Source organism: Cydia amplana, chromosome 4 (genome assembly GCF_948474715.1).
Source record: "Cydia amplana chromosome 4, ilCydAmpl1.1, whole genome shotgun sequence".
NCBI classification, from domain to species: Eukaryota; Metazoa; Arthropoda; class Insecta; order Lepidoptera; family Tortricidae; genus Cydia; species Cydia amplana.
Window position 1 is genome coordinate 5219253 of NC_086072.1, and position 22698 is coordinate 5241950.

General features: G+C 38.0%; 1 protein-coding gene across 1 annotated transcript in view; it reads left to right on the forward strand.

Annotated features, from left to right (window-relative positions):
• The first annotated feature begins 20736 nt into the window (after window positions 1-20736).
• Window positions 20737-22698, forward strand: part of LOC134663058 (atrial natriuretic peptide-converting enzyme) — a 141038-nt gene continuing 139076 nt past the window's right edge. The window contains exon 1 of the mRNA XM_063519358.1: window positions 20737-20897. The gene's annotated coding sequence lies outside the window, so the exon portion shown is untranslated. The remainder of the gene's footprint in view (window positions 20898-22698) is intronic.

The window sequence follows — 22698 nt, forward strand, 5'->3', positions numbered from 1 at the left end:
CGAGCTAGATATTTGCCTTTTATACCATATAGTACTATTCCAGGCTTAACAACGTAATGGCTAAACATTTTATCTAGTCTATGTCAACACAGAGTTTTTCTTGTATGTTAATAAAATAGTATGGCTAATACAGTGTACCAACATTAAGTGATTGTAATATTAGTTATTGAAAGCCCATCAAAAGCACACTTTATGCATGTAGGGTTATCTGTCGTCTGTCACAAGTCACACAAGTGTCACAACAGACATTGTGCCTATTAAGCGGGAGAACATAAATTTTTAACATAAAATGTGTTAATTAAAACCTGTGAAAAAGGTCAAAGTTTTTATAATTGCAAGCATCGTACGTATCCCCAGGAAGAGGATCACTAAGTGAGTCATCAAAACATAGTGAAACATGCGTTTTTTCATTGAAACAACAACGAAGGAAATTGACCGAATAATATAAAATACACAGATAATTCTTACCGTTTTCACTAAAGCAAGCAACCAGGTGTATTTAACATTAAATACGAATAGATTCCGCACATTGTTAAGTACATTATATTAAATATTTTTAAGGAATAATCTTTATTTTGTTGCGCTCGCTATTTGACAGCGCCGACCACGTTGCGAACGCTAGGCGGCGCTGCCATCGTGCACGGTGCCAATACGAGTTCGCGCGCATAAGTGTAAGGCCTGAGTGGACGCTCGAGTTGGGCGTGCAGCGGGGCGGCGCGTGCGGCGTGCATGTTAAACAAATGCAAACGTATAGGAGCGGCCTTAGTGCACGCTGCTCAAATCACTCGTGAGCCCGACGCCACGCTGCACGCCCCGCCGAACGCTCCGCTTCGAGCGTCCACTCAGGCCTTACACTATGGGCCCTAATAATTTTTCGTGTCGATTTCATGATTTTCCAAAAAGCTCACATAATGTTTCCGCGTGTGAGCAGCCTAGCAGCTACTCGTTACTTCGTAGTTGTCCTCTTGGTAGTCCTATTGCGTCTGGTTGTCGGAGTCAGGGGCTTTTGCAGGCTTGTGTCGGCTGCAGTTTTATTTGTCGGACGATCACGAAACAAATTGAAAAGTGGTGGTAGTATTGGCATAAGTTGTACGCTTGATATATGTTACTATCCCTACCAATATTATAAACGTGAAAGTCATTCTGTGTGCCTGCCTGTCTATCAGTCTGTCTGTTACCTCTTCACGCTTAACCGCTAAACTGTTTTTTTTTGGCCCTGGGGAAGCACTGGGTAGTTATTATCAATCATCATCATCATTGCACGCAGACAAAGTCGCGGGCAAAAGCTAGCTATATTTCGCTTGCTCACTGACACACAAATATCTATTACGAATGTGATCGCATCGCTCTATAGGTAGTTAGCGTCTATTGTAGTCGCAAAAATATATGCATGAAATATGAATTTACTTTGTTGTCGTCGGTTAAAATCGGAATCACAGTTACATGGTCGAAAGAGGTTGCTCCATCTGTCAACCTCTAATAGAGCCTCTCGTGGACAAGGGCCCCTTAAGTGCCCCAAATCGATGTTCGCATCAATGGGACCTTTTAGAACCCTTATGTACTGCCCCGACTTATTTATTTAAAAGGATTGTGCCGAGATAATCAATTCGCATTTTGAGTAAAGGCAGCTGGCTGATTAATTGATGAAATTTAATATTATTTGCAAATCGAGGGTTATTTTGTTAGTGATAAGCGAAGCGCTCTACTAATTAAAATTTAATTTTTTCCACATGTTAGCTTAGATTTATTTTATTTTATTGTGTTTTCCCTGGGTGCTCTGAAAACCAGCGCCATGGCTAAGTATCTTATTAGTAGTAGAATGAGATGTACAGGTTAAGTTTATTTTTTAACACGAAATTAAGTCAATTCGATTTTATTAAAAGTTTTTGAGTAAAACCACTGAGACTTACGGACAGACATTACGAAACTTAAAGCCTTCCGTTGATGCTATTTGAGCTACCCTTTTGAGGACCCTTAAAACAGAGATTGAGTTACTAATTATAGCTGGTCAAGCAGATCTTGTCAGTAGAAAAAGGCGGCAAATTTGAAAAATGTAGGGGCGAAGGGATATCGTCCTATAGAAAATTTGAATTTCGCGCGTTTTTTACTGACAAGATTTGCTTGACCAGCTATATATACTATTTACTATCTGACCACCGGTACCCTTATCGATCACAATTAAATTTCCTATATGCTCTCAGTCACCCTTACTTTGTAAGAAAACTACGAGTATAATGTATCAAATGAAAAGACACGTTACATATAAGTAAAGAAAAATAAATAATAAAGACTATAATGTCCATACAACGTGCCCTTTAACAAATTGAGTAGTCATAATGACGTCAGTTTGGCAAGGTATAGTTTTAAATCCATCTCTTTGTGACCTGTGCTTGATTGAAACGCAATTTTTCCCACTTATTTATTTTTCATGTCTTTCTGAGTCTGAGTGCGCAACATAGTACATTATTATATAAGATATCTTTATCACGAGTAGAGAGGGCTACCTCTATAATAATGTTAAGAATAGGCTAAAACATTCCTATAATTTAACGATTTTCTACAACTATAGCTATGTTGGTTTATCAGCATCACAATCACACGTTACATCACGCAACATTAAAATCTGTAGAAAAATTAGAGGTCTTCAGTAGTTGATGTTACACTTTGTATAAAAAGTAAATTTCGCAAAGAGAAGCCCTCTACAACGACAATGAGAAATGTATTCAGATTACAATCCTTATTTTTTAACTTGTCTCTGGTCAAATGCCGAAGCTGACATGAGAGTGTGACAAGGGTCGACTTAACTTCCGCCCTTCTTGTCATAAAACGTTACTTTTGCCATTTGCTAAACATCGCATACACCTACGTTTGAATTCAAAACACATGAAATAAATACGAATATGTCCTTTTACTTTTAATGTCGGCCGGTAAGGCCGATAAAATACTTAACATCTATAAGATTTTGCCAAGAGCAAAATAAACTGCTCTCTGTGACTTTGATAAACATAGCATCAATGAATCGATAAGAGCAATGTTATGAAGCCGTTTTATTTGTACGTAAGTACACTCATGTCTAGAATTAAATAGAGTGAAGTAATTAAATTGTATATGTATTAACTAGCGACCCGCCCCGGCTTCGCACGGGTTAACAAATTATAGATAAACCTTCCGTTTGAATCACTCTATCTATTAAAAAAACCGCATCAAAATCCGTTGCGTAAGTTTGCGGGAAGCGACTTTGTTTTATACTATGTAGTGATATTATTATTCAGAAACATAGTTTACGTCTTTGCGTTACTATTAAAATAATATGTTCTGATAGTGTAACGCGTAGCACGAACACGCTAAAGCCGATTTGAGCTCTCAGTTTATCCTATCTCCATATTCCAATCGAAAACTATTATATTCATCGGCGACACGTGGCCGACGCGCAAGGCCACAATCCTCCAAACCTACCTACCATAATACGAAGAATAATGCTATAAGTGAGCTCCATCCCTACATTGTTATCGTCACTTTGCTCTAGACCGAGTATTGCTCTATCTGAAAACCGTAAACTACCTTCTGCACTCGTGTGACACGTGGATATACCTAGCATGAAGAAAAACCAACCTTAAATCAACCTTTTCGCGATGAAAAAGAACCCAGTTTCGCGTGAAAACGTTATTACAAACAAAACTCGATTATATTTGTGGTTTAACCAGCTTTTATTACATTGTGTTAGGGCTTAAATTAGTGTGTTTGGCCGCAAGGGTTCAGCGATTGGTAGAAATGAGTTTGTTCCTTCCTAATGTATCGGTGTTTGCGCCCGATGCTCCGTGAACAGAGGTATTTTTCGCCTTGATAGAGTATTAAGCACGTCGAGTGGTTTATGTATAATAAAAATATCGTTGTCGAGACGTATGAAATGGAAGTTACCTTGACAAATCATTACACTACGAGTAGCAATATTCAGAGCCAATAAATCACTCTTGTCAATACTCTGAAATTACTCCATTATTATACAGACTATTCAGGTTTTTTGATACACTTGCGAGATGTCTATAATTTTACACGTGTCTTGAGAATTTTCATACGAGCTGTTCAGACGAGTGAAAATTACACTTTCATAAGTTTCAATTTTTTTTTAAATACATACATAGGTGTCAATTTTGTTGATATAATGAGTGACGTTCACCGCTGTATTGCTGCCGCGATTATGAGGTTTTTTCCATTACTCATTTGTGACGTTATCTATGAAAAGGGACCTTATTGTCAATGGCGCTTACACGATTATTAACGATGCTCCGATATAAATACAATGCCGCGCGACGCTGTGCGACGTAAGCGCCATCGCCAATAAGGTCCCTTTTCATAGATAATGCCCCATTTTATCGAGGAAATTGACAGAGGAGCAGGGACGCCGCAACAGTAATGCTGCAGTTAACATCCAAATGTAGGTATATAAAGTAAGGAAGGTTGCTAATATGTAATTGAAAAGAACCATTTCGAAATACTTTTTAATAACGGTTGGCCTAGTCCTAGAGTCCCAGCTGAATCACTATTGATTTTCCATTACTTTAACTGGGAAAGGAGAGTAAAAAAAACGTTGTCCGGCTTGCGCTAAAATAAATACTCAGATGCAACTGCAAAGAATGGAGATAGGAAAGAGTGAATTGTTTTGAAATAAGTTTCCGGGCGTTATCAAAAGTGGTGTACATTTTGGGACCTAACCTCCTGCTCTGTCTAAAGGATGACTCACGCTAGGCCGGGCCGGAGCTTCCGGCGGCGGCGCTTACTTTTCTATGACAGATGACCGGTGATCACGTGATGCTTTCCATTGAAAACGAAGCTTCGGAAGCTCCGGCCCGCACACGGCCCGGTCTAACGCGACTCATCCTTAACCAGGCGTGGCTCACTCCGCGATTTCGTCGCTTTGCTACAGGTAGCTAAAAGTACATCCGTTCGGCCCCAATTTTGAGGAAAGCCATAAGCCGCGCGTGGCGCTGTCGCCACCTAGCGGCCATATCTGTGCTGAGCGTAACAGACGCGTTTTGTTAGAGACTGAGTCTTCTGTACTTAGTACTATTATTTATTCTGTGTCTTAACAGTCAACGGCAAGCGCAAAGATTGAAAAAATGTACACACAATAAAGTAGTTTGTAAGTAAATCAAATCTTTCAAAATAATCAAAAAATCTTACTTATGTGGGGCATAAAATTTTCATGTTAGGTTTTGATACACAAGCCCTTGAAAGTCTAGGTTTGTTTTGTAGATGCTTTACCAGGTGCAGAAAATTATATATTACAATTTATTCATTTTTATTTGAGTTTCACGGCAAAGCAACACGTTCCGTAGGTACCTACTGTAAAACTTTTCATTTCGTGCTTAATTACGTTTGTTTTCCGCACTAACTTTACCTTCATACTACGTACGTATAAGCTGTTTAGTTGAGCTCTACTAACGTGACGAAGGTTAGTCAATTAGCTACCAATTCTAGTAAGAACTTTTGTAACCATTCGTTATATTCATCTAAGCCGTTGGATTGCCATAAACGATGCTAAAATAATGACCAATTTTTGTGATAACTTTACATGGTGCTAATATTATCTTCATTTTAAAATTCTACTCCGTTAGTAGCTGCACGATGTGTTTCCGTTCGTCCGAAACCCATCAGCCCATCAGCAGCGCTGCCCGCATAGTTGTAGTGTTACTTAAGTCTTTATTTCGGCGTTTTAGGTAAAATATTTCTATATTCATAGAAAAATATAATTATTTCTGTTTTGGCATAAAATTTTAATATTTGGAATTTACTTATATTTCACAGAGCAATGAATACTCAACTTTCGCTGGAAATCTCCGCAAAACCGATTGTTCCAGTTATTGACTGGACGGCTGCATTCGTAGCGCGGAGTCCGTCGCCCGCCTGGACGATTAAAACTTAATCCTCCGTGCCGATACACCGGCACCGGCGGGCTGTACAGTTTATACCATGCGACGCCTGAATTTCTTTGCACTAGTTGGTCTAAAATCCAACCTAGTAAGTCAACGACTAGGTTCGAATACGACTCATCAGTTCCTACGACTAAATGTGACGCCGATTGGCCTTCCATGCTGGTCAAAAGTAACTAGGATGGTTATGCTATCAGGGCAGCAATGCGGACCGGAGTGAAGGAATAAAAACCGACAACGAGTATTCAGTCATCTGAAATGGGTGTGGAACTACTCAACGATGACGATAAACTACATTCTACGGCCATCTTACTTGGAGTCTTCAATTCCTAAAGCGTGGAAATTCCTAGAATGTGGGCAAAACTTGGCTCTTATAAAGTGAGAAGGGAAGAGGAAAATATGAATTAGAGAGACATTTTCAGACATCTTTCTTAGCTTACACTTTTATTGGAGTAAGTACCTATAGAAAAGTAATGAATGATTTATAACCAGCTCACGATTAGAAACCCTTTACTATATTTCGCTTCGCGAAAAAACATCGTGAGGTGTAACAGAATCCCAACAACTACATTATAAGTTAGAATGGGCGACGATTCCAAAGCGGAACCTGGCTAACGATCGAACAACTCACCCACAAAACGTATTTTGCCATAGCTAAAGCTTTTGTATTATAATCTAGAGGCCAATTCGAACGAACATTTGACATAAAAATGATATGTAATGTCATTTAGTTATTAACATTTCGCTCGTACTTGTATCCATACAAGCATTGGTGCGGGCGAGACGCAGAGGCGAGTGATAACAAAAATACATCATTTAGGCATCATTTTAATGTCAAAATGTTAGTTTGAATTGACCTCCTAGCCGCTTTGGGAGCTTCGTTGCAAATCCGGTCAATATTATAGGTCTACTGTTTAACTGAGTCGGTTGGTAAGAAGTTATTAATGTTATTATGATCATCAGCAATGGAATGAATCAACAAGTATTTAACCTTTGAATAAAAAAACAGAGTGCCTTGTGTTCTTAATTACCCAATGGCCTGGGCATGCGTGGGAGGAATGACACGGACAGTCGGACATCAAATGTTATAATTCCGACACTTTGGGGTATATGTAGTCAAACTATTTATCACTAGCCTTTATTGTTCTGAATAAAGTTTACTTCAACAGAAACCACACACAGCTATCACAGACTAAGTGTAAGGCCTGAGTGGACGCTCGAGTTGGGCGTGCAACGGGGCGGGGCGTGCGGCGTGCATGTTAAACAAATGCAAGCGTATAGGAGCGGCCTTAGTACACGCTGCTCAAATCACTTGTGAGCCCGACGCCACGCTGCACGCCCCGCCGAACGCTCCGCTTCGAGCGTCCACTCAGGCCTTACACTAAGTGCCAGTTGCACCATCCGCACTTGACAGACTGATCAGCGTCACCCGGCGCGCCGCCGCGGTTTACTGTGAAGCTTTCCATACAATACAATTTAGCGAATTCTGTAACGATGACAAACAGTTGGGTACAACCGACCCTGAGTGCAATAGTGCTGTCATAGTCATAGTCAATTCACTTAAAGACTACATACGATGAAGCGGGGACAATACAATTCAACACTTCGAAAGTCGGCATCTAGTCAAAGTACAATGGGTAATTATGGACGTCCGAATCCGAGATTACCCCACAGCAAATGTCCGCATATCGCCCGACAACCCACATTCCCCCACTCTAACCTAGATTGCGCTAATAATTACTTTGAGAAAGTAACTAAAACTCAAATTTGAGTATGATTTCCCTTATCTTATATGACAATTTACAATCATAATGCATTTTGATATGATATGATCATACTTTGCTTCAGAACCATCAAAGCAAGAGAGCATGAAATTGATATTTACAGCGCCTGTGCCTTGTAACGCCTCTCTTTGGTAACGCGAGTAAGGGCGAGGAAATTTTTGGGAAAACCAGTAAAACGTGAACTCGCTTTTCCTAAAAAACTATGCGTAATTGGAGTGCGCTTACACTGGACTGGATACTCTGAATAGCCTAAAGGGGCCGGCATCAGGCAGCGAAATTACTGTATTCCCATCCCTGTCAGTCATTGCAAGAGCGATAGAGATAGATAGGTATAAATGATCGTTTAATCGTGATGTTTCCGAGAGCGCGGCAGGCGTGAGAGGTGTGAAGCGTACGTGCAAATAGCGGTGCGGTGCCCGAACCATTCTTGCCTAGATTATACCTAAGTAAAGGTATCCACGGAATCGCAGGTGAGAAACGTGGCGGGAATTTTATTAAATTCCGCTTTTACAGCAGGAAATGTTTCTTTAAATATTTTTTAATATGCAGATTTTGCGTTGCGTTCTATTTGTTACTCTGAAACTAGGTAAATAATTCGAAATTTAATCGAAGTATTAGGTATCATAACTAATTATTTGGTAACTTATTGAAGCTTTTTGTACATTAAAAATATGGGTGCACAAACTATACACAAAAATATGTCCCATAGCTCTTTTGTCAGAACTAAGAATAAGAACGATGAACGATGTAAGAACTATGGGACATGTTTTTTAGTAAGTAGTTCAATTTTTTTTTGTATATGAATGCAGTTTTCCTTGTTACTAAAATCGATGACATGGTTCCTAAGAATATTCGTAATTATGTCTTACAGTTTCAGACTTTCCCATACTGGCCGATTTACATACTGCTAAAAGACACCACCATCTCTTAATCAGAAAGATCCCAAAACGCTATGATCAGGATATCTTTCATTTAAATATCCCGTGATTGACACTGCACCAAAGTAGCTGTCAACTGTTTGAATTAAGCTGTCAAACACTTAACCCATGATTATAAAATCTAATATTAATAAAGGATAATTGTGTACTAACTGTGTGTTTCTAACATACACACAACCATTTAAGATAAACGTGATATTCAGATACTGCTGCTACATTACTGTTGTGGCATTACATTCGAGCAACACCGGCTTCCGACTGCTGACACGTCGGAAGGGAGGAGCCTATGCGATATCTTACCGTACAAAATAAATAGTTCTGCCATTTTTTTGCGGGAGCAAATGTGCACACAGTCGCACTTCTCACTAACTACATGCAAAATCCAATCTGTAATGACGACACATATACAAAGAAATTGACACACGTCAAAGTAAAACCTTGCACAACTCGATCTCTTTTTGTGTACGGATGAGTAACAACACGCACCGCGCTAATAGGCTACATGACTAATTTTCATTTATGGTATCCATCGATCGGGTTTGTTTTTAGGATCAAATGTCTGATATGAGATCCATTGCATTAAAGTAACACAAAAGTCAGAAATTGTAGTCAAAGGCCGTCGCACTTCACTCGCGAAACGCCCTAAACAAAACGATAAGGGAACGTGACGTCAAGGTCTCTGGGAGCCCATCTTGTAGTATGGACAAAACAAGAAAATTGCGTTTTTGTCGGTGAAATATTGCGTTTATGTCGAGGTTTATGTATATAGTTGCTATACAATATTTTTTTGAATGAAATGTAAAGAATCGAATACCTTACATTTATATTTTTTGGAAGTTAAAAATAAAATCAGGTCATTTTTGTAATTTTTCAATATTTTATTTTAATATCCACATTATTGTGATTAATTGCTCGTTTGCTGTCTATTTTACTAGATTTTGTTATAAAATTCAACATGTGTCATCATCCCATTGTGTTCATGCCCAGTTGGGCATGTGCCGGCAGTGGGAGGGGGGGGGGAATAGTGCGAATGCCGACTCCCTTCACGGTGTTCATTTTTGTAATTTTTCAATATTTTATTTTAATATCCACATTATTGTGATTAATTGCTCGTTTGCTGTCTATTTTACTAGATTTTGTTATAAAATTCAACATGTGTCATCATCCCATTGTGTTCATGCCCAGTTGGGCATGTGCCGGCAGTGGGAGGGGGGGGGGGGGAATAGTGCGAATGCCGACTCCCTTCACGGTGTTGCTCGAAGGGCATTACTTACTGCTGCTACGTTGATGCTGCCGCTCTGTGCCGCGCTTCCTTGATTAAGCAAATTGACAGATACAGAGGGCCTACCGCGAACCAAGTTCGTCGTGTTACTCGTGTTGCCTCTCTGTCGCCCTTGTAAATTCGTACGTAAGTGTGACAGGGAGGCAAAACGTCGAACGTGGATCGCGGTAGGCCCTCAGCACTTGTGTTAAGGCCACAGCAGTAATGTTGCAGTAGTAATGCAGATGCAGTTACCATCTGGACGTAAACGACGCGATTATCTGACAAGGAAGGGTATCCGACTGGCCGGCTCGGATTTGATTAATTTTTATTATATATGTTATAGAGTAGTGTAAAACAACGGACACGTATTTTTTTTTAGCTGCCTATACTCAACTTCCTGGGAGAAATTGGCCTCCAAAGTACTGAAAAGTGACAAAACTTCTGTAGAGAGTTTTGTTCAATCAAATTTCTAGTTAATTACTGGTTTAAATATATGTTAGAGAACATGAAAAAATATACACGTGTTTTGTTATTTCGGCTCAAATTCATATTTTACAAAAAAAGCACACTTCAAATTAGTTCACGAATGTATAAGTGGTTACTATTTCAATCCGGATCTTAATCTATCATTAGAACGCCCTCAATCTACCCATTGTTCAGAAATGCCCATAGAATAGAAGCACTATAAAGTTAGAGAGTGAACCTTAATTGGGCTACGCGAGACAGCTACGAGCTACGCGTGGGCGTAGCGCCGCTACGCCGTAGTACTCGCCTGTTGTGACGGCCCGGCCGATCAGCTGGCTGGGTAAATACTCCCTTGTTTACGTTTTGCTGCAAGTCTAGTTTACGTCACTAGCGGCCATATTCGAACTTTAAGATACCTGAAATACTAGAAATTGAAACGATATGGAATGGATATGTCAGTGTCAAACAAGTGTCAAAAGTGACGTTTCTTCAAACAAACGCGTCACTTTTGACACGTGTTTGACACTGACATATCCAATCCATATCGTTTCAATCTCTATTTGACGTATCTTAAAGTTCGAATATGGCTGTAGGGCGCAAAATCCAAGTACTTATTTATTTATTTATTTACATAAGGAGATCCAACAGCTAATCTTAAAATAGAGCCACTTACAGGAACTCACAATTAGATATGTAATAAAAACATATACTTAAGTAACACGCATCACATACATACACACACACACACACACACACACACAGACACACATTGCACACATGAAAGAGATAAGACTCAAACCAAAACTAAACAGAACTAACAACATTCACTTACATAAGCCAAACCCTACCGGTGACATGACACCAATATGTAGTGTAAAAACTAAAAAATTATAACTTGGATACTACACATATACAAAGCACTCACTTACGAGATAAATACAACTGACTATACTTTGCCAACTGAAGTTCTATTCCTGTGAAAAAAAGTTTGACAAGAGTCGCTTGTGAATAGAGCATACGACCCGATTTGAACAATGCTTATAAGAAGTCACAGCGGAACGATACCGATCTGTCAGTGTCAAAGTGACGTTTTTTGTTGAAGAAATGTCACTTTTGACACTGACAGATCGGTATTGTACCGTTGTGACTTTTTTTCAAGCATTGTTCGAATCGAGCCGAGAGGCTCTATAAAGGGTTTTTTTCTTATTTGATTTTATTTTTTTATTCAGAAACAAACAGTCATACATGGTTTATGTAGGTACATATTTTAAAGACAATAAGAATAGACCTGCAGTTTCATAACAAAAAAAACATGTAAATAGGTCCGTGGCTATGGGCCCGATTCGGATTTTGAAATAGATATCTATAAGATATCTTTTAGACATCACCAAGATACGATAACGATATTTTTAAGATCTAACCTGTCAAATTTGACATTTCCGCGATTCTGGAGATACTTACTATTGAACGATTTCCACAAGATATGACTTAGAGATCCAATTCACATCTAATAGATATCTAACTCTATCTAACGTAAAAGTGACATTGGTTGCCCGAATTGAACTGCAAAAGAGAGCTAGTTGAAATCTAAACTATAACGTATCTAGAATGGATCTAGTACGTGTCGTCTCTTGTCAATATTTTGAAGTTAGAATACGGCAGTATTACTTAATCACAAAAGAGAAAGACTTAATTTGTATTTTACAATTACTATACATGGTGCTTCCTATAACAGGAGCAATAAATTAAACTGTAGGATGTACTCCTCAAACTGATCAACATTTGTTCAGCAACTTTTGAAAATAACTCATGTTTTGATTTTTATTACACTTTTAAGTTTATTCTAAGACGCAATGTATTGCAAATTTTGTTATGTTTAAAGCGTAACAAGCAACGTCAAACACACTGATGTCAGCGTACATTGAAGGCAATATTTATTTTGTATGAAAAAGACCCGAAGGGTGTCAAGTTTCGGCGGTTCCGCGGCCGGTTCCCTGACACTGCGGGGTTGCGTAATGCATCGCAATCATAATGTGTTTTTTAGTGTTTAGTTATATTTTTATAATATGTATGCTAGTTTTAAGGTATTTATGTATGGGCTACTAGTTGCCTGAAGTAAACGATTTCATTCATTCAATACCAGAGATGTTGCGGATGCCGATTTTTTGACATCCGCGAATGCGGATGCGGATGCGGATGTCATGATAGGTACATAAAAAACGTCAAATATTACATTTTAGTAAATTTATTTCAAAAAACCGGCCAAGTGCGAGTCGGACCCGCGTACCAAAGGGTTCCGTACATTAAGTCCCATTCACGCTTGACTGCTCATTTCTAATAGGTTTTTTTTGGCTAATGACTAAATTACCTAGCAGTCTAGCACTTACGCCGATGCTAAGACGTTCCTGTACCGACCTGTTCCACATCCGCATCCGCATTAAACTCCGCATTGATTTTATGCGGATGTTGAAAATAATGCGGAAGTTCCGCGGTTGCGGATGCGGATGCGGATATTCGCAACATTCCTGGTCAATATCACAATATTCCCAATTTCTATCGCTCGTATTTCAAAAATCTGCATTTCTCTCCACCGATTTTCGAGTGACAAAATCAAACGATCGAAATTAAAAAATCGGCCCCCTGTATGGATTTTCGGATACTACTTAAACTTTTCGGATTATTTTCGGATATTATATCCATCGTATAGCGTGAGAATGTAACTGACAAACAGATAGTTACTTTATCATTTTTACTATTAGTAGGGATATTTAATCCGAAGGTCGCGGGTTCGAACCCCGGCTCGTACCAATGAGTTTTTCGGAACTTATATCGTTTGATATTTACCAGTTCGCTTTTCGGTGCAGGAAAACATCGTGAGGAAACCGGACTAATCCCAATACGGGCCTAGTTTACCCTCTGGGTTGGAAGGTCAGACGGCAGTCGCTTCCGTAAAAACTAGTGCCCACGCCAATTACTGGGATTAGTTGCCAAGCGGACCCCAGGCTCCCATGAGCCGTGGCAAAATACCGGGACAACGCGAGGAAGATGAGTAGGGATATTTAATAATATTACAGTATTTTATTTCATTACCTACATAAATTATTCGTTAAAATACTAATTTCATAAACGAGTCGAATTAAGAACCTTTTACAAGTTTTGTAAAATACTCTTTACTCTCTTAAATTTTGTGTACCTTTGTATATTTAAAGTTAATATTCCACGCGAAGTAGGTATTTATTTAAAGCCTCTTTTCGTGGTAAATGACAAGCTTTTAGTTGCTAAGTAGCTCAAGAGAGGAGAGATAGAGCTTTCCCATCAGTTTGAAGAGCTTTGATATCGAATCATAAATTGAATTAAATTGAATTAGCATTTATTCACAAGAACATATGGTACAACATATGGTATGAAAAGAGTCTGAATCGTCACTCTCTTTTAATTCGTTCACCATGGAAATAAATTCTTGTCAAAAATTTCGTTTCAAATATATAACAATTTAAAACCACCAACGTAACGTACGTACAGTCAACAGCAGAATTTGCAAAGCGGCGGTGTAAAATTACCTTGACACGCTCTTATTCTCTTAAAGTAAAAGTAATACAAAATTACAAATTATAACAAATCAAAATCCAGATCAGATTCCTAACCTGTTAGTATAATTAGAATAATCCGTAGGATCAACTATGGAGCATCAATCGCTATCTCTCCATGTTCTACATGAAAAATATAGATTAAGGGTCAGTTGCACCAAACCGTCTGTCACCGTTAAAGCGTTCGCTAAATTTTATTGTATGGGAAGTTTCATACTACACTGCGGATTGTCGTTGATCAGTTCGCTAAATGGGGTTGGTGCAACTGGCCCTAAATCCTTAATACCGTAAGTAATACAAACTCAGTTTTCGAATAACATCGACATCAATCCAATACAAGAACCACCCGGCCTAGATGAGCCGCGAAAAATCTGGGTTACACTCAACAGAATAAGGTCCGACGTCAGCTGCTGTAACCACAACCTCCACAAATGGGGCTACAAGCCCTCACCAGACTGTGACTGTGGCCACAGAATAAATAATAGTACTAAGTACAGAAGACTCGCTCTCTAACAAAACGCGTCTATTACGATCAGCACAGATATGGCCGCTAGGTGGCGACAGCGCCACGCGCGGCTTATGGCTTTCCCCAAAATTGGGGCGGAACGGATGTACTTTTAGCTACCTGTAGCAAAGCGACGAAATCGCGGAGTGAGACACGCCTGCTGTGGCGCGCCAGACCAAACAACTACGCACGTACTGAAAGAATGCCCCAGGAGACGTTTTTCGGGAGGCATGAAAGATCTTTGCATGCAATAGCTACGGATGCCAGGGTTTGGTTGTCAAACATAGATATTAAGCTATAGATGTACGCATAATGTTAACCTTTGTAAACTTGATTTGATTTTTCATAAAGCCCTACGATAATAATAATGCCGTAAGTAGCTGCGAACAGTCGCGGCCCGCCTTAAGGAGCGCTTGTGCGGTGCACTCCCATATATAATCAAAATGAAATTATGGTACCTATTTAATATATTACTATTTAAGATCGATCGTAAAAAAACTCAATACCAATTAAATAATAACCTTTATTCATTATAAGTTTATAAACAGCTCACCACTACCTACACGGCGTACTCCTATAATTTCATAGAAATCAAAGGTAACGCGCGAAGCGGAGCGCTTTGGATTGCGCTCCTATGGAAAAAGATTTAGTACATTCGATCCATAGGAAATTCAATAAGAGCGAAAGAGAAGTTTCACCATAGCTTCGCGCGTGAAACGGAAGATTTTCTATGAGGGAAGAGGCAAAATCGGTGCGGCGCTCCGAGCCCGGTTGACCTTGCGCGCGCATCCCGCGCGCCATGTTGATGTTGTCACGTGTTTCTAAACAGACCTTAGTCAATTTTAAATTATGTGCGGGAATGCAATTTTGGCTTTTTTTCATTCTAAATAATGAAACAAGAGTTTAAACAGTTAAAGCACATAATCTGTTTGTTGTGAGGTGTTTAAAAATTAATGAATTTAACGTGAGAATGTGAAAAAGTTTACAAAATCGACTCGAGTTAAATTATGGACGACCTTGAACTTTCGTAGCAATGTTAGTCAAAAACAAAAACTTATATATTTTTTAAATCAGATCAATATGCAAAAACACCGTGGTTGTGTTGTGTGAATGTGATAAAAGTAACTATCTTATTTTGTTTTTCGTGTTATCTAAGTATATGTTTTGTGTTTGGCGCGGGCGCGAGCGACGGCTGTGCGGTGAGTTTGTTTGGAGCGAAACAGGTGTGTTATTAACAATTTAGCACATCTTTTCATAAAATTGAAATAAAAACATTATAATATATCCATTTGTAAAATGAACTGCAGTTGGCGTCTATCGATCGTCAAGATATTCGTAATACCGAAAATCTATGAGAGAGTTCAATGACCGGGTGGACGGAAATCGACATCTAGGTACTTTGCGACGGTTAATTGAAAGTGTAGGTTTAGTTTTTGTTTTTTATTGTGAGTGAACACCCATAATACATAGCTACCAGCCGCCCCTGGCTGCGAATGATGACAAAAATATTACTCCGAATTGGCCTCAAGGTCAGAGCTTGGAATAATTTACAGTCATTATTTATTTAGATGTTTGAAATCATAAGATGAATCAGGTTACTAAACCACTATTCAATTAGGATCTGATCAAAGTCAACTTCAGAGAAAGGTTTTCTATAAATAAGTATTTATTTATCTCAAGGTGGTCTAGAAGACGATTTTAACGATATGTATGCCCTTGCCCTATGAATTATGAATATTATGATCCTGTATTAGCCCCTTCTGTACTACGAACAAAAATACTTAATCAAAAGTTTGTTTAGTATATCTAATAAAATCTAATTAGTCAAGGGGGTTTGCTGTATGTAGTCATTGGCCACTAGTGCCACTACACAGTAATTAGCCACTCTTAACAATAAGGCCTCAAAAAGATGGCGCCGTACCTTTGCCTATGCTCATGTAGATGGCGTCACTTTTTGATATGTAGCGAATTTAACACATATCAGTGAAAGAATAAGGATCAAAGTCAAATGGCGTTCTAAAAGTTTTAATCATGGGTCGAAAGATGGCAGTAAATTTAGTGTGACGACCAATTCTCTTTGCTTAAAACCTTCCTATATGTAGTTTGTTTAATCAACCTCGTGACTCTTGGAAACACATTTACCTGTATTATATAGATAAAGTTGTTAAGCCTACATGTTGAATACAAAAGGCAAATACATACCTATAAACGTACGGAAACAGTAAGCAGGGATGTTGCGAATATCCGCATCCGCATCCGCAACCGCGGAACTTCCGCATTATTTTCAACATCGATGCGGATTTAATGGGGATGCGGATGTGGAACAGGTCGGTACAGGAACGTCTTAGCATCGGCGTAAGTGCTAGACTGCTAGGTAATTTAGTCATTAACCAAAAAAGAACCTATTAGAAATGAGCAGTCAAGCGTGAGTGGGTCTTAATGTACGGAACCCTTGGAACGCGTCCGACTCCCACTTGGCCGGTTTTTTGAAATAAAAATTACTAAAATGTAATCTTTGACGTTTTTTATGTTACTATCTTGACATCCGCATCCGCATCCGCATCCGCGGATGTGAGCCTTTAAAAATCCGCATCCGCATCCGCATCCGCGGATATCAAAAAATCGGCATCCGCAACATCCCTGACAGTAAGTATTCAAGCTATAAATTACCTAGTTGTAATGAAATGAGCTGGTTGTTTAAGTAGTTCTCCAATACATCCAATTCCGCCAAGCGATCAAATACTGCAATGTAATGAAACTCGAATGCGACCGCACCGTCTAAATGAGCCCTTGAGGCCAATTTACATTGTGACATCAATATGATATCTAAATGACGTCAGTCGCCCGTGCGCCTCGCTTACGCCAATAAATGCACGGACAAGCACGAAAACGAAATGACATCATTTAGATATCATTCTGATGTTAGTACCTACATATAATAATATGTTCGAATTAGCCGGTGAATCTAAATATGAAACTATGTATGCGAATTGGCCTGTCATCCCGTGCGTTGTTGAACAATCCTTTGAGTTTAGAAACATCCTTTGAGTTGTCCGTTAGAAGGAAAAAAGTATCAGAACAATTGAACAATTATTGTTTATTTACTTATGGCCTGACTGTATAGGCTCGAATAAGTTTCTTATTCGTTAATAAAAAAAAATTCAATGTCGAGACTCCGTTTTGGGTTGATTTCGAAGTTTTTGAAGTGAAAACTTTTTTAGCGGCGCTGGGCACTTTTTGAGGTGGGGGAAAAATGATAAACTCGAGACAGCGTAAGGCGATCACGTGACCGTAAGGTTTAGATGACCACTCATTTAGATGGCATTTAAATCAATAAAGAAAAATTCAATGACATTACATGAAAAAGGTTCTAATCTTGTACGGGCTGAAATACGAGGATCTCACAGTTACATTCTAACTTTATATCACTCAAATATAATTCAATAAAACTACATCTTGATGAAATCGCTAATAAAAGTGAACTCTAGTACTGGTGAATAAAACTCAAAATATCATGACGAAATATATTTAGATGCGAGGTCTGCAAGGTAACTTTACAATTTCTATTCGAATTTTAAACAATTAACGCTACAAATTTGAATTTCGAATTTTAAACAAGCTCACTGACCAGCAATTTCGTAACTAAAGTTTTTCAATAGAAAGGAGGATGGGTCAATTATACACAGTGCTGCAGATATTTTGGACTAGTCATTGAGTTTTCACTTCTGTCGGCACTCCCGGAGTGCAACCCGTTGTTTTTTTTTTATATTCCACGTCAGTGATGTTTCATATTTCATATTTATTTATTTAGTGTAACAATAAACATGGTGTTATAATTTCTCTTATTAAAAACTTAACCTAATTAAATATTTACATTACATTAAATTAATGAAATTAAATATTACATAATAATCCATGTTCATGATGGTTACCTACCAGAAGTCTATGGATATGCACATTGCCCACCATTTATTTGTATCACTCATTAGGTAACTCGTATTTAAACCGCATCCATTTGTAACAATAAGTACCAAGCACAAGTTGCACTGCAGTCTAACTTGGTCGTGACCAATTTAGTTGCCAGGTGCGTCCACTCCAAACTTTGCCTTGTTACATCTTCACTCTTTGTCAGTTTAGAATGTTCAAATACAATATGCCTAATTAATCTTACCGAGACGCGACTGAATTCAATATATAAGTAACTTATATTTATTTGCATACGCCGCCACTAAATTGGACAAATAAAATACCACTCGATGCCTCGTAGAGAGACAAAACACGTGTGTAGCTTTATACTTTTGTTGGTGGTTTGTTTATATTTATATTCGCGAGGGTGCTAACATTAATTACATGCAAAAATAAGCAAGTAAGTATAACAGGTATTAACCAAAAGATATCTTTTACTTTTTAAGATATTCTTTTATGTGAATAAACTAATGTATAAAAATTAACTCGTTCGTCGTTCACTTCATGTCGTTTCTGGTGCAAAGGTGCCCATGATGCTCACAGCTAGGGCTTGCAAATATTCGAAACTTTCAGATATTCGAATATTCGACTTTTTCTGACGACGTATTCGAATATTCGAATAATTATTCGAATATTATAAAAAATAAGAAAAGGAACGAGAAATGGGTTTATTATCGTTTTATTCAAAAGCTTTTTTCACATATTGCTAAAACTAAGGATATTTGGCAGAAATCCACTTAATTGACTAGATTTTATCATCCTACTATTTTTAAGATGCCCACATTTATAAAAACAAGTAAAACGCCAAAATTAGACGTATTTAATATTTCTAGATAAAACTTATTATAAATGCGTCGTTGCGTGAAATAATATAACTTTAACCATCCAAACACCTAGGTATGTAAGATATTTTTTTTGTAGGTAATTATTTTCCGATTTAAATTAACTTGTAATCACTCAGAGGCCTGTAAAAAGGCCTTTAATTTCATTGTATTTTGAATATTTATTGACTTTATTTGTTTTGGCAAGTTATTATTCCTAATGGTCGGCTAATTATATAATATTGGAATATTTAAGGGAAAAAGTTAGTTGAGTATACTGGGTGGATTATTCGTCAGCTAAAGGTGCACGGTTAGATTACCAAGTTGGGCAGGTTTGGTATGATGCAATTTGAGAATTGCGATAAGTGGCAAGGTTTAAACTTCAAAAATTCGCTTAACGTACGCTTGTACTGAATAAACAGAACTGACCCTTTAACTTAAAACTTACGCACCGTAAAAATAACATACTTTTTGATTTCGTTTTCTTTTAAATTAAGTTAGGTTTCACTGTATTCACGAAGTCTATCGAGAGGAATACAGTAAAAATATTATTTCCTTCGTATTTGGGTACCTACCGTTCCTCATTCACTGTAAATACACACAGAAACTGTAACTACAGCGGATGACATAGATTTTTTATAGTAATAAAAAATATTCGAATATTCGAAACCTGAGCGACCGAATATTCGAATATCAAAACAGGTCGAATATTCGACAAATTCGAATATTCGAATATTCGAATTGCAAGCCCTACTCACAGCATTGCCACGCTCGATCACCACGGACAGCCTTTGCACGAGGAACGATTCGGAGCAGGGGCCTTCCCCTTTCTGATGTCTGAGTCGACGTCCTAAGTCGCGTGTAAAGCGCTTCGCATCGGCTCCCCAGCAACCCGCCGTTTCGATTGCGAAAGGAACGATTATGTAGCCTTTTTTTTACGATTTTTTACTTGATTTAATATTAACAATATTTTAATCCTCGCATTTAAATTACACACAAAATAAAAATTACATATAAAATCTACAAAATGAATTTAGAAATAACTGTTTTTACTGTACTTGATTTCGAATAATCTTACCTAAGCTACATTATTCACAAAACTTAGGTACCTACACCTACTCCGAAATCAAAATTGTGGTTGAATTGATGTGTTTGTATTACAATAAATAATCAAATTCTTATGCACGTGGACTTAGTGTGATAGAACTTAGTAACTTGAATGAAAAATAAAGCCAAAATGCTTCAAAAGATAAAACTCAAAACCAAATATGAGCCGTTAAATCCGACGGCATATTCTCGGTACTATTTCACTATAATAAACGAAAGCAATGAATCGAAGTGCTGTGCTCATTTTCTAACGAACGTATCTGTCGTTGAAAAATTGCAATATTTTTAATCCCTGATATTCCAGTTAATCGTTGAAATGTAGCAAAAGAAACATTAAACTCAAAACTCGATATGAAGTGGTCTCAGGTCGGGAGGCGCGGGCCGCGGTGCGGGGCGGCAGACGGCCGCCCACGCTCGACGGCGCGGACGTGTCACGCCTGGTGCGCACAGCTCACAGCGCGGCCGGGCCGCGCGCCCGGCGCCTCACGCGAGTGCCTCCTGGCACGAACACGCTCCGATCAAGCCATGAGGTAAGTCGAGCTTCTAACAAACTACCCTGCTAATTTAAAGCCGCTTTTATGGGCTGTATGTCGCTTACAGACGCAAACTGCGATTACAAATGCTTTTAAATATAAATTTGATAGAAGACGTCACTACTTGTCATATGTTTATAAACTTACGTAGAGGAGAAACTAGACCTTATTGGGATTAGTCCGGTTTCCTTACGATGTTTTCCTTCGTCGAAAAGCAACTGGTAAATATCAAATGATATTTCGTACATAAATTCCGAAAAACTCATTGGTTCAAGCCACAGATATAAGTACGAGCCGGGGTTTGAACCCGCGACCTCCGGATTGAAAGCCGCACGCTCTTACCGCCAGGCTACCAGCGCGTAAAAGTTGTGTTTTAATAATTAAGTTAAATCTAATTGTTGTTATCTATGTTTTGTAGGCTACAGTTTCTCCTATGTTAAGTAATTTATATCCTGAAAAATCTTTCGTAATTAGTGTAGTAGGTAATCAAAAAATAGTTTAACCCTTCAAGATTAAGAAAACTACACGAAGCATCATAGTCTCCTCAATGTCCTAAAAATTCTGCATAAAAATACATAGAGATGCTAGGGGGGACCTATTTGGCTTGGCATCGACTTCAAATACATCAGGAAATCGTATGAAAATAATAATAATTTTTTGCTTTTTACCTATAGTTCCTGGGTGTTTTTTGATTTGAAGGCGGTTTTTGTTATTTAAAAATAATGTTATTTTTATATTTTTAGTGGAACGTAGATTTTATTTTTAAAGTATAATCTGCTCCAATAAGACAGCGAGATTTCGGAGTCAACGAAAATTATCGTCGACGTATACAATTTTTAGATTTTTGTTAACTTTTCAAAAACCACTCAACCGATTTCGATAAAATTTCAATGGGAAAAATTTTAAAAGCACTTTCAGTGCATAAATACGCATTGTTAAATCTGTATCACTATAATTACTTATAGTCACTGAAACTTCTATTGCGTGAACTCAACACGTTAGGGGCGATGAGCTGCAGCTGCCTGCTACCCCACATATCTAATACCCGCAATTATTTAGGTACAGTCCCGTGTAAAAATATGGGTGCATATTACTTACTCAAATATGTCCCATAGTTCTTAATTCGCTGACATTAGAGCTATGGGACATATTTTTGAGTATGATGTGTGCAACCATATTTTTACACTTGACTGTACAACATCCGTTAGAAAACTGTATCACAGTATCGTATCGCTGTGACATCTTATAATAATTATTTGAATCGGGCCGTAAGACTGTTGCTATTCAGGAACGAGCAGCATGTATGAATGCGAATTCCGCTCTGTATTAAATTTAATCACAAAATTCCTTTACAAAACTAGCCAGACAATATATGAATGATATGTTTATATATCGAAGTTTTGTGAAGATTATCTTGTTGCTCTATGTCATTCTGAGTGATTTGTAAGCCATATTTAATAAAACAAAGTACAAAGTTTAACGGATATAAATAATCCTTTTATCTTTTCGTATATATTCATGTAACGGGTTAATTACAATATAAAAATGAATTGAAGGCAAATTTTATTTCTAATAAAATAATGGTTCTTCCACAATCTGTTTTCCGCCTTTATTTTGAAATGAAATAAATAAATTTATTTTAAATCCCCATTGCTACGCCATTTTTAAAGAAGTTTAAAATCTAAATCGTTGACACAAATCTGTATACCTAAAATTATCCAGCCTGCTCACCAAATTTCGCGTGAATCGGTTGAAAAATTGGACCTATAGAGGAGAGTTTACATTTCAAACGCTATTA